This window comes from Podarcis tiliguerta (genome assembly GCF_965153285.1).
Source record: "Podarcis tiliguerta genome assembly, chromosome: 2".
In the NCBI taxonomy this organism is placed as follows: domain Eukaryota; kingdom Metazoa; phylum Chordata; class Lepidosauria; order Squamata; family Lacertidae; genus Podarcis; species Podarcis tiliguerta.
The window spans coordinates 99157136-99169419 of NC_139535.1; the positions used below are offsets into that span (position 1 = coordinate 99157136).

At 41.5% G+C, this 12284-nt stretch overlaps 1 protein-coding gene and 1 long non-coding RNA gene across 6 annotated transcripts in view; one reads left to right on the forward strand and one right to left on the reverse strand.

Annotated features, from left to right (window-relative positions):
* CEP112 (centrosomal protein 112) overlaps positions 1-12284 on the reverse strand; it is a gene marked incomplete at its 3' end in the record, with an annotated part of 207445 nt that overhangs the window by 74201 nt on the left and 120960 nt on the right. The window lies entirely within an intron of this gene.
* Positions 1-12284, forward strand: part of LOC310671813 — a 40229-nt gene that overhangs the window by 7347 nt on the left and 20598 nt on the right. The gene's annotated exons all lie outside the window — the stretch shown is intronic.

A 12284-nucleotide genomic window follows, 5' to 3' on the forward strand; every position in this document is an offset into this window, starting at 1 on the left:
TCACGTGCTAGCAAAGAATTCTTATTTTTATACCTCATAACAACTTATAGCAAATGTTACCAACTCTGAGGCTTCCAAAAACAACAACAGAAGGATCTGTGCCTTTGGATTGCACAGATACTGCATATCATAAACTCACGAACTTGTTTATAAATAGTATCTAGTCACGCCTGTTGCAAATTAAAAATAAATTAAGGCACATGTACTGAGAAATGGAGAGGGTTTTTAAAAAAATCAGTTGCATTTGTTTATTTACTGTATTTTTCCATGTATAAGACTAGGTTTTCCCCCTAAAAAATAATGTCCAAAAATAGGGGTCGTCTTATACATTGGGGCATGTTATAGACGGAAAAATACAGTATTTCTCGCCATTCCACTGCATTTGCAGTTAAAAAACAATAAAAACCAAACAGTAAAAAAGAGAAAGGTGCAATAGATAAAAATAATCTTAAAAAATTCAGGGGCAGTTGCGAAGGTCTATTTAATCCAGCAAGTACAGTGCCTGCAACTGTAGGGTGGGGAGCACTTTAACCTCCCAGGGTAGGGAGCTACAAAAGCTACACACAACCACAGAGAAGGCCCTTTCCCAAATACTAACCAGTGACATCTGGACTCAAAAACAAGCCTACCCAGTAGAATTTAGGGCAAGGAAGGCTGCTTTGGGATGAGATTGTGAACTGCTGACTGTGGGTACTGTATTCAAGTCTGAAGAACTTCCAGATGGAGAGTTATAATCATGCACTCACTCGTGTGAATCATCATATCCATCAACACTCAATCAGAAGTAGTTCGTAAAACACGCTTGGTTCAATATACATTAAGAGGCAGTGGTGTAGCTTGGGTTGCCAGTGCCCAGGGCCGTGCAGAGGGTGGGAGTGAGGGATAGAAACCGATGGAATATGTGCATTCAACTGCCTAACGGTGTTTTCGTCACCCAGGAAATCATAGCCACAGAGATAAGAAGAGTCATTCAATTGCCTGGAGAGGTCACTTCCTGGTTTGCATGGAGAAGCTGTTTTCAACCAAGCCCAGCAATGGAAGCTTACAGCTGTATTGAGGCAGCATTGGGTGCTGAAATTTTGTGCCCCCTAACAATTTTGCACTTGGGACAACTGTCCCCGAGGCCCCCCACGCTATGCTACTATTAAGAGGTCTCTATATATCTCAAGAAAGAAAGGAGTGCCTGGCGTGCTCTGGTCCATGGGGTCACGAAGAGTCGGAAACGACTAAGCAATAGCAACAAATATATCTCAAGATTCAATTGATAAAAGAAATGGTTTAGTATGCAATTCACATACATAATTGCAGCTTTTTACCTTCCCTCGCTTACAGAGCTTGGCAATGTGGACTAGAAGGAGCAAACATTATAGCTACGTGGTTACTTGGCAGTTGGGGAGTGGGGACCACAAGCACGCATAAATGAGAGATAAACAGCAGCAGCAAATACCTATCCATTGCAATTAACGTATTTCATAGTGCACAGCACAAATAATCTGGAAAAAAGTTGTTTCACTTTATTAAATCATTTCAGGTATGTAAGTTTCTAAACCTTCTGTGGCTTACTTGTCAAAACACTTATCACTTGAGTTGCTGTTAAAACAAACAAACAAACAAACAAATAATTGAGTAGTAGTTGACAAGAATCAAGGACAAGAACAACCAACAATCAAGGACAAAATAGCAGGTGCTATTTTTAAATGTGTTGTGTTCAATATGGCAAAACTAAATTTCAATGGAATGTCAACGATTTGTAAGAATAGTCAGTTTTACACAAATATTACGGAGCTACTCAACAACATTATATTTTGGGGGGAGATCTTAAGGGAATGTAGGGGTTAAAAGTAATGGTAATGGCAGCAGGTTCATATCTGGTTTTGTCCTAATAATAATAATAATAATAATAATTTATTATTTATACCCCGGCCATCTGCCTGGGTTTCCCCAGCCACTGTGGGTGAAGGACGGGTATGAAATCTTATAAACAAAACAGGTGCCAGTGGTGTTATTAAAAAAGCAAAACAGTGAGGAATACTAAAACATCCCTTAAAACAACAACATCTCCCCCAAAGTCTGCCCTCCAACTGGGTTTCAATACCCAAAGGGAGATCAGCTAGAAGAAAATCACCTTAGGTGGAAACATACCACGCCCCTCGCTGCACACACCCCTTTATCTTCAAAATTAGATTGAAAACCTGCTGTTTTTCTCTGCACTTGGGGAAGATCCAGTTTTAAGTGTATAGAACTGCTGTAGTCTCATCTAGTTTGACCCATTCAGGTTGTAACTTCTCCCTCAGCACATAATGGCGTTTTCTGGGTTTGGCTAACCTTCTTTCTTTCTTTCTTAAATTGCTAAATGTGCCCCCCCTCCCCAAAATCTATAAATTCCACTAAGCTTTGCATAACATATTGTCTAATTATTTCTAACTTTCGTCTATTATGTGTTGAGCTCCTTTAGAAGATAACAGCTTGTCTGAGAAGGAAGAGAGAACAAAGTGAATGAAGATAATGTGATACATACAAGAATTTCTACTCCATTGTTCTTTTAGTGATTGAATAATTTCTGGTAGTTTCCCCCCAGATTTTTTCCACTCAAATATTTGCATTTTGTAACAGTAAAGCAAAAATGTTCTTCTTTATAATAAGTTGCCTCATTTTTATGCATACACCGCTTTAAACAAGAATATTTTTTACCGAACAGCTTATGTATGAGAATGTGCTTAATGGCAAAGCAAACACTGAAATTCACAGGGGCCTGCATACGAAATATGTTTTCAACCTAGAAAATATGTACGTTTTTGAACTGTAAATCCCAGTTTTGTAATAAGAGAGTTTCATCCACATAAATGCCACTGCTATCCAAAGGGATATAGGGAATCAGTTTCGAATTGATTCTTAAGTCTTAAATACTACCAAGATTTTGCATTGCCAAAAGGAGAAATAGGCTTACTATGTACCATTAAAGTGAAATTACCTATTAGTATTCAGATTCTACAGCTAGTATTTGGAAGGGAACCCTATAACAAGATTGCTTTTAAAAACACATTCTCAGTAGCCTACAGTGTCAGCTGTCGCTTTATGATCTCTGCGCTGCTCCTCTCTAAGTACTTCTTTCCCAAATGTCTGCCAAGCCAAATTTATATTCCGTAGCATCTGAATAAATTAGGTTTTGTTTTCTTCCACAGTATTTGACAACTATGGTTGTGGTCTTCAGACTTGTCAACAGTACATAAGCCCTAGACATTCTAGAGGAGTGCAAGTTGGAATTGCACTTTGAAGGTTTATGGGATAGGGGAAAGGAATGAATTAGTACACGGTAGTAATGTCAACCTAATAATAATAAATTCTTCAGTTGTAACAGCACAAATAGTGGCTTGCACTGTCACAGCAAAATATCATCAGATGCCTAGATAATTTCTGTTTCAGTAGAGGTGAATGGTATGATAATGCCTACTGGGGCACTGCAGTGAGGCAAGGTGGGTTTTTAACCAATAGGGCAGCTATGCTACTTCCAAAGTCACGTCAGGCTAATAACCTGCTGCAACTAGTCATGCCATCATGTTGATAGAAGACCTCTAGACTTGGCTCTTTGGTGCTATGAAAGCAGAAATATGAGTAATATAAAAATGTCTTTTGTAAAATCATTACAGCCTAAAGCAAAAACTGAACATTAACTCGGCAAATGACTCTTAGTTGAATGAGGAAATGTAAAATGGGAGAAGATAAATGGCTATTATTGTGAGAAGATTATCACTTTAAAGTCCAGGCGTAGAGTGAGAAAGGCTTACACTGACAAGAATGTGCCTGTGATCTGATTTTCATAAAGCTATGCTCTCTGGAAATTAAAAATGGCAATAATATTTTTTTTTTAACCACTAAGACAGAGAGCCTTACACATCAGATAACACAGACTGAGGGTCACCAACTTTTTGGGGTCCATGGGAACATTTCAAGATTTGAGAAATGGTCATATGCACACTCACTTAATCAACATTATTTATTTAATTAATCTTATTTATATCCAACCTTTTCCCTCGAACAGAGACTTAAGGCAACTCACAAAAATTAAAACTAATACAGATAAAACACACATATCTAAAACAAGGTTACCAGTTTTTTTTCCCAATGACTCCGGGGATACTTTTCAACTTCCTACTAAATAGATGGATTTTGTCAGGGGACTGATTTGTAAATCCGGGGCCCGTCCCCAGGAAATGGGGACGTCTGGTAACCTTATTCTAAAATCATATGGAAGGCTGTTTTTTAAATTACTGTGCATGGAATTAAAACAATGCAAACTATAGATAAGAGGAATAATAGTAATTAAAAACAGTACGGAACACTATTAAGAGTCCTTAAGAGCAGTCTAAAAGCGTGACAGAATAAAATAAAAAAATCACCTGCCCTGGAAATGGAAGGACAACAAGGAGGAAGCCAGTCTAGCTTCTCTAGGAAGGGACTTCTAAAGCCTGGAAGCAGCCACCGAGACCTCTCCCACATCCACACCTGGATTCTAAAGTGCCTTGCACAACCCCAAACATATCCATTTTTGCAAGGCAGACTTCTCAAACCCACTGCAGCCTAAATTCACCCATGTAATTATAAAACCAACATGAACTTGAAATCACGTTTATCTCCATGGTTTGCATGAAAAGGTTCCTGTTCGTTGTGTCCATATGTTTTGTGTGCAGTAATACCTCAAGTTCTTAATTAAAAGGCGCTTTGTTGACCCTCAACGTTACTCTGTGGTTAAATCAATAGGCTGTTTCTATGACCCCATCTAACGTACCTTAAAGATAAAAGGTAAAGGTAAAGGACCCCTGGACAGTTAAGTACAGTCAAAGGCGGTGTGGTGATCATCTCCGCTTTCAGGCCAACAGAACCGGCGTTTGTCCGCAGACAGCTTTTCTGGGTCATGTGGCCAGCATGACAAAACCGCTTCTGGCGCAACGAAACACCGTGACAAGTGCCAGAGCACACAGAAATGCCGTTTACCTTCCTGTCGCGGTGGTGCCTATTTATCTACTCATGCTGGTATGCCTTCGAACTGCTAGGTTGGCAGGAGCTGGTACAGAGCAACGGAAACTCGCCCCGTCACATAGATTTGAACTGCTGACCTTACAAATGGTAAGCCCAAGGGGCTCAGTGGTTTAGGCCACAAAGCCACCTGCGTCCCCAACGTACCTTAAACCACTAGTTATTCAACAGCATATAAAAACCATGAAATAACTCCCTGCATAAAGTGAGCAAAAGGCATTTATCTACTTTTTGGAAAAGACCAAAGACATCTTTATTTTGTTTAAGTACTGGTGATTTGATTTGTCCATAGCACTGCGCCTGGCAAGGTAGCCCAGAGAAGGTCAAATCCCTTTGCTGTATCAGTACGATTACTTGCTCAGAGTCGTGCAAGAAAAGAATATGGCTCTTTTAAAGCAAACCTAATATGTTTTAAGGGATGCGGGTGGCGCTGTGGGTTAAGCCACAGAGCCTAGGACTTGCCGATCAGAAGGTCGGCAGTTCAAATCCCCATGACGGAGTGAGCTCACGTTGCTCAGTCCCTGCTCCTGCCAACCTAGCAGTTTGAAAGCACCTCAAAGTGCAAGTAGATAAATAGGTACCGCTCCGGCGGGAAGGTAAATGGTGTTTCCGTGTGCTGCTCTGGTTTCGCCACAGGTGGCTTAGTCATGCTGGCCACATGACCTGGAAGTTGTATGCCGGCTTCCTTGGCCAATAAAGCGAGATGAGCGCCGCAACCCCAGAGTCGGCTACGACTGCACCTAATGGTCAGGGGTCCCTTTACCTTTAATATGTTTTAAAGAAATCCGAGTCACTTTACATTTTTGAGGCACAACAATTGTGCCAAAATAGAAGAGTAGCCACCACCAACTTTTGCTGTCTGGGCATGATGGGAGCTGTAATCTGAAGGGCATTAGATTGGCGAAGGCTGGAGAAAAGAATATCATAACTGAGTCCACAGTGTTACCCAGCGCAAATATGTTTAGGGAAGTTTTTAATATTTAATGCTGTTTCGTTTTTAACACTTGATTGGAAGCCGCCCAGAGTGGCTGGGGAAACTCAGCCAGATGGGCGGGGTATAAATAATAAATAAATTATTATTATTATTATTATTATTATTATTATTATTATTATTATTATTATTATTTGAAGGGTTTCTCTAACTAGGCCCCAAGTCAATGGGGAGCCTCAGAATCAAATGGCACATTATGTTAATAGAGTTTTCAACTGACTTGCTGAAAAGTGGCCCTGCCTCTTTAGAAAAGCAATGCCACAGGGCACCCCGAGCCAGACCAAGACTATGGATCAGGTAAAGGAGGGTTAAACCCTTCCTCCAGGACAGTTTTCTCTTGGAAAATTACTTGCAAAGCTATTTGCCCCTGAAGGAACTCCTGCAGGGGCAAATAGCAGCTTGGGAGATTATTCCCTCATGCAATAGTTCCAATTTGGATCCAGCTGCTGCTTTTTCTAAAGAAAGACATGACACTTGTTAAGGCCTTTCTTCGTGTGCCCCTTCCACAAGAGGTTTGGAGGGTGGTAACAAGAGAACGAGCCTTTTCTGCAGTGGCCCCTGTTTTGTGGGATGCTGTCCCCAGGGAGGTTCGGCTGGTACCTTCATTATACACCTTTAGGCACCAGGCAAAAAGGTTCCTCTTCAACCAGGCCTTCGGCTGATTATCATCCTATACCCTTTTAAATGTGTTGTGGGAGAGGTGACGGGTTCTTGGTTTTTGTTCTTGCTTTTATTATGGAATTTAAGCTTTTTATCTTGTATTTTTATGTATTTTTATCTTGTATTTTATGATATTTAGGGATGAAGAACAGTATACTAAATAAATAAATACCTACATATTTGTTTTCTGTGTGGGTTTATACCCCTATACTTGATTTTGCACACACACACATGAAATGTACGGCCAGTTCTAAGTGTATTAGTTAAAAAAACAACAACCCTATTTACACAACATGTTGTTTGATCCTCATTGTCCACTTTGACATTTCTGTGAAGTGGTTTGCAGTTAAAGTCATTTGCATCTAACTGACTAGAACAAATTAAAGCCAAGTCAAAAGAGCCTTCAAAGTCAGATTATGGTTCCTTGTATTAGTTTCATTGCTGTATACATATAACGTGCTTGACAGTAGTGTCAATTTGATCTTCATCCATCCTGGCTTGAAACGTTTTGCTGGGATAAACTGGCACCACAAGTTTAGAGCATTGCAAACACCTTTGGGAGGGCTCAGCACAACCCCCAAGGAAGGCAATTTTCTGTTCCTTTCTGGCAAAACTATAATCCAATCATCATGATGGTAATTTAGAGCCATTCTCCAACTGAGTAGGTGGTGGCTGATCAACTCCATATATTTCTGAATGGGACTAAATTTCTAGGCCAACTTCAGTTGTTCTGCAGGGCTGGTAGTGGAACTCAAAATCACATTAGAAGATAAGCTAAAAGCGAATATAGATGAAATAGAAGTATGTTAGTGAGATCATCTGGTCTAGATAAGGGTCACACCCCTTGAAAGATCAGGATGACAGACCGGACATAGTTTTTGATCAGTACTTCTCAATGGACAAGTCTGAAATATGGCGAAGAGGACTTTCCTAACCTGCCTCAAATGTATTCTCTTTTGCAGGCTAGGACAAACTATTTCGTATTCCTGGGGTAAGGCACCACCTAGCAGAATATTGGCACGATTTGGCAACAAAACAGGCTACTTGCAGGAGAACAGGACCATGGTCAGCTCCTTATGGCGTATTGGTGACTGGTTACAGAGAGAACTCAGGGCAGCAAGCTATGAATATTGCTCTAGCCAGCAAATGTCTGAAATGTGAGCTTTCATAGCTGTGTAGCTAAGGGGTTGTCCCTTGCTTGGGCTCATCTGAGAGTATATATACTGAGTTAAAGAGACCATACCCTATTGCTCAGGCATAGGTTCTGGTGGGGCTCTTGCTATCCCTGTCTGAAGGGTGGAAGGGACCTGGAAGAAAACAAGTGAGGCTGGGCTGAGGAGCATTGGCCCCTTATGCTGGCCCTTGCCCCATCCCCAAGCTAGCTGCCCATACGCCTGCTGAGATGGGGGCAGGGCAATGGCTCCCTGGAACAAAGGTGGGTGGCTCACCTGTACCAGGAGGTTGTGCGGTGTCACAAATCCTGCCCACCCAAGGGAGGGGGTGAGCAGAAATTGCCTTCTTGTATCCTCAGTGTCAGAGAAGGAGTGCAGGGCTACCTCCTCATGTTAAGGAGATACTGGTAAAGCTAAAACCTGGTTCCTCTCCCATAGGAATGCCCAGCAATCTTTCTAGGGCTTTCTTCAAACATGATGCCATCAGGATCCACATCTCAGACTGTCGAAATCTCAAAATGAATATTACAAATGTGCTCTCTTTGGAGCTGAAACATTCCTGGGAAATGTTAAAGAGGCATAGGCAATGAAAGCTTATTACAAAATGTGTCAGGCATCATCATACATGGCCATCCTCTGAGAATAATGTTCAGGTTTCGTGTTCCTCTTTTGCTTCCCCTATAAGCTGCAGTGGTTGCCAATTACCGTATTTATTGCTCTATAAGACACACTTTTCCCCTCCTAAAAAGGGGAGATGTGTGTGCGTCTTATGAAGCGAATGCAGGCGGGAGGCTCTGCTCAGCGCTCCCTTTAAAGAGCCACGTGGTACGTGTGTGCAGTTCTTGGGGGCTTTTCCCCGAGGAGGGAGAAGGGCTGCCCTTCTCCCTCCTTGGGGAAAAGCCCCCGAGAGCCGCACACACACTCCACACGCTCTTTAAAGGGAGCATGGCTCTTGGGGGAGCCTTAGCCGTGTGGAGCCTCTCCCAGGCAGGGGGATGAAGGAGCCAGAACAGCAGGAGGCTATCCCAAAAGCCAGATCCCTCTTGCTGTTCTGGCTTCTGGGATTCAGAATTTTTTTTTTCTTGTTTTCCTCCTCCAAAAACTAGGCGCGTCTTATGGTCTGGTGCATCTTATAGAGCGAAAAACACGGTAGGTTCCAAACCCAATTCAAAGAGCTGAACTGTTTGCTTCTCAAAGTCCTAAATGATCTCAGACTAGTGTATCTTAGAATAGTATGGTTCCTGTGTGCACCAAACAAGATTAAATCAAGTGCATCTCACTACACAAACATTTGGATTTCACTTCCTTCTATCACAAACACCACTGGCAAGAAGATAAAAAGTTATTTGTCAAATACAGTGCATTAAGAAGTCTATATACAGACTTGCAACACAAAAGAGGGCCAAATGTAACACACAATAATTGCTGATTTTCTCAGTCTATGAAATGTGAAGGGGAGACTTATATCCACAAAAACGTGGGTTCTTATGCTAAGGAAGTGTCTGACACACATCTACTGTGAGTTTGGAGATTTATATCTCTGTTCATATGGAATCCCTGCTAGGAATACTTTGACTAGATCATGCCCTAGTTTATTTTCATTTAAATAATTAAAAAAATATGTTAGGCAGAGGATTATTTAATGTGTCAACAGCGCTATGATCTCTCAAGAATGCTTAAGGTTTTTAGATTAAAGGAAGATGAAATATAGCACACAGGCAAGTGAAATTGTGGATTTGACTTTAACATTTGCTTGGTGCTTCTTGAAGTTGTGTCTAACGTTATAAAGTCTAAATCAGCTCCATCATAACTCTGACTGAGGTTGTCAAAAGTTGAAAGATTAGATGGTAAATGGAGTTGCATATTTTCCTTTTAAAATGTAGCTTACAAATCCAACTGATAGAAGGTTAAATACTTAGACATTTACGCTGTCCCAGTATTTCTAGTTTCTTTCACCTTTGCAAGCATCTCTGACAGATCCTTAAAAAATTGTCTACTAGGAGTAAGGTGTTATGTTGCTAACTTGCATATGTCCTCCATTAATTTTAACAGCAGTAATCTGCTTACAAATGTCAAAGCTCTCCTGTAAGATACATTACAAGTGACAGCTTTGAAATTTTGCATATGCTGAAATCTGTTTTGCTATCTGTTGTGAATCTATTGGAGGCACATCCTCAACTTGTAAAACAGCTGCTTTCATTTCAAGTTTTATGGGTTTAGAGGTATATATTTAATTACTGTATTATCACAAATCACTCTGGAAATATTGTTTGATGAAAGGTAGAATATAAAATATTTTAAATAAATGCAATTCGTATACTAAGATAAATAAACTCCTGCAAATGATGCAGTGAAAACTGAGGACTTTTCAAGGCCCATTGATTTCCGTGAAATAATTAAGCCGGTCCATAAGTTTATTTGTGTCCACATAATAACAAAAGATTCTCCTATAGCTTTTAAATCAGACAAATTACAATCCAATTGGCTGCATTTTACAACTATCACAACCTTTGAAGGCTTTGAAAGGAGTGTGGTGTTTGCCCTCCTAGATGGGTCATAAGGAAAGGGTTAAATGAGTGTGAAGTGATTGGCCAGTGGGAACCCAAGGGGAGGAGTTAGAGTTAGAGTTGGAGTTGTTGGGAAGTCAGTTGGAAGTTGGAGAAGGAAGAGGGGGGATAAGCCTGTGCATTGGTCTAGTTGTGATGTGAGAGAGTGAGAGAAACTGTTAGGAGGAGTCAGATAGACAGTTGGGATAATCAGTTAGAAGTTATTAGGAAGGTATAGGCTGATATAGAAACTAAGGATAAAAAACTGACAAAAAAATTACCTGAAACCATGAACTTGTTCATGCTCATAAAATAAACCTGATTATTTGTTTTAATGTTAACAACTGTCTGGACTCTGTGTGTACCCGAGAGAAACGGGTTGGTGGCAGCGGAGAAGTGATCATAGTGGTGGCACAGGGATCAATAGACCGCCAAACGTCCGGGGACCCTGTGTGATCGCCACAAGGAGATTCGACAAATTTGTGGCGAATAAATCCATCAATGGTACCTAGATATGATGGTTATGTACGGCCCCCAGAAACAGAGGGAGTATGCTTCTGAATACCAGTTGGTGGGAATCCCAAATGTCTTGCTTGTTGGCTTGCCATAGGCATCTGGTTGGCCACTGTGGGAACAGAATACCAGACAAGATACACCTCTGGTCTGACTGAGCAGCACTCTTCTGATGTCATTAAAGTTGAAGAAGGAAATGGTATAGTAAAAACGGTTGTCTGAGATGGCAGAGGCAGAAAGCTGAGTAATAGAGGTCAGAGGAAGCAGAGAATTTAGCATTTTACATGGGCGGGAGCTATATATTATTACTGAGAAGGGGTGGTTTGCTGGCGAAACAAACAATTGAAATACCTAACATGTTTGCATGCAGATTTCTATTTCAATGTCTGGGAGATAGGCCAGTTGCCATTTTAACGTGTGAATGCAGGGGGTACTCCTGGACCTACCTTTGTCATTGGTGAGGCAGATGGCCTCAATAGCTAGTAACTCCTTTTACTAAATTTGGCCATTGTTGGACATGGACGGCATGGCCAGAGTGATAACCCAAAGGCTGGATTACTGCAGTGCATTCAATGTGGGACCTCCTTCAAGACAGGTCTGTAAGCTGCAGCTGATACAGGATGTAGCAGCTACTGACAGCTTGTAACACCTTTGCTGATACAGTGGTACCTCGGGTTAAATACTTAATTCGTTCCGGAGGTCCGTTCTTAACCTGAAACTGTTCTTAACCTGAAGCACCACTTTAGCTAATAGGGCCTCCTGCTGCCACCGCGCCGCCAGAGCACAATTTCTGTTCTCATCCTGAAGCAAAGTTCTTAACCTGAAGCACTATTTGTGGGTTAGCGGAGTCTGTAACCTGAAGCGTATGTAACCCGAGGTACCACTGTATAACTGCATGGACTGCCAATGTGCTATCTGGCCATGGTTTTCCTAGTGTTGCCACTCCCCTCCAAGCTCATTCAGAGCAGCGCCTTTCAATGTTGCAGCACATGCCCTTTGGAATTCCCTCCTTGTTGAGTTTAGGTAGCACAGACAATAGGTTTCTGGTGCATGCTCAACACATTATTGTGCTTATGTAGGTGGTTTCAGACATACGAGCTGAACCATGTATCTTTATGAAGTGAATTTTATGCTTTGTTGTGGCTTTGATTATAGTCATACCTTGGGTTAAAGTCGCTTTAGGTTGAGCGTTTTCAGGTTACGCTCCGTGGAGACCCGGAAGTAATGGAACGTGCTACTTCCGGGTTTCGCTGCTCGCGCATGCGCAGACACTCAAAGTGACGTCACGCGCATGCACAGAACCGGCGAATCGCGACCCGTGCATGCGCAGATGCGTGTTGCATTCTGCTCAGGATGCGAACGGGGCTC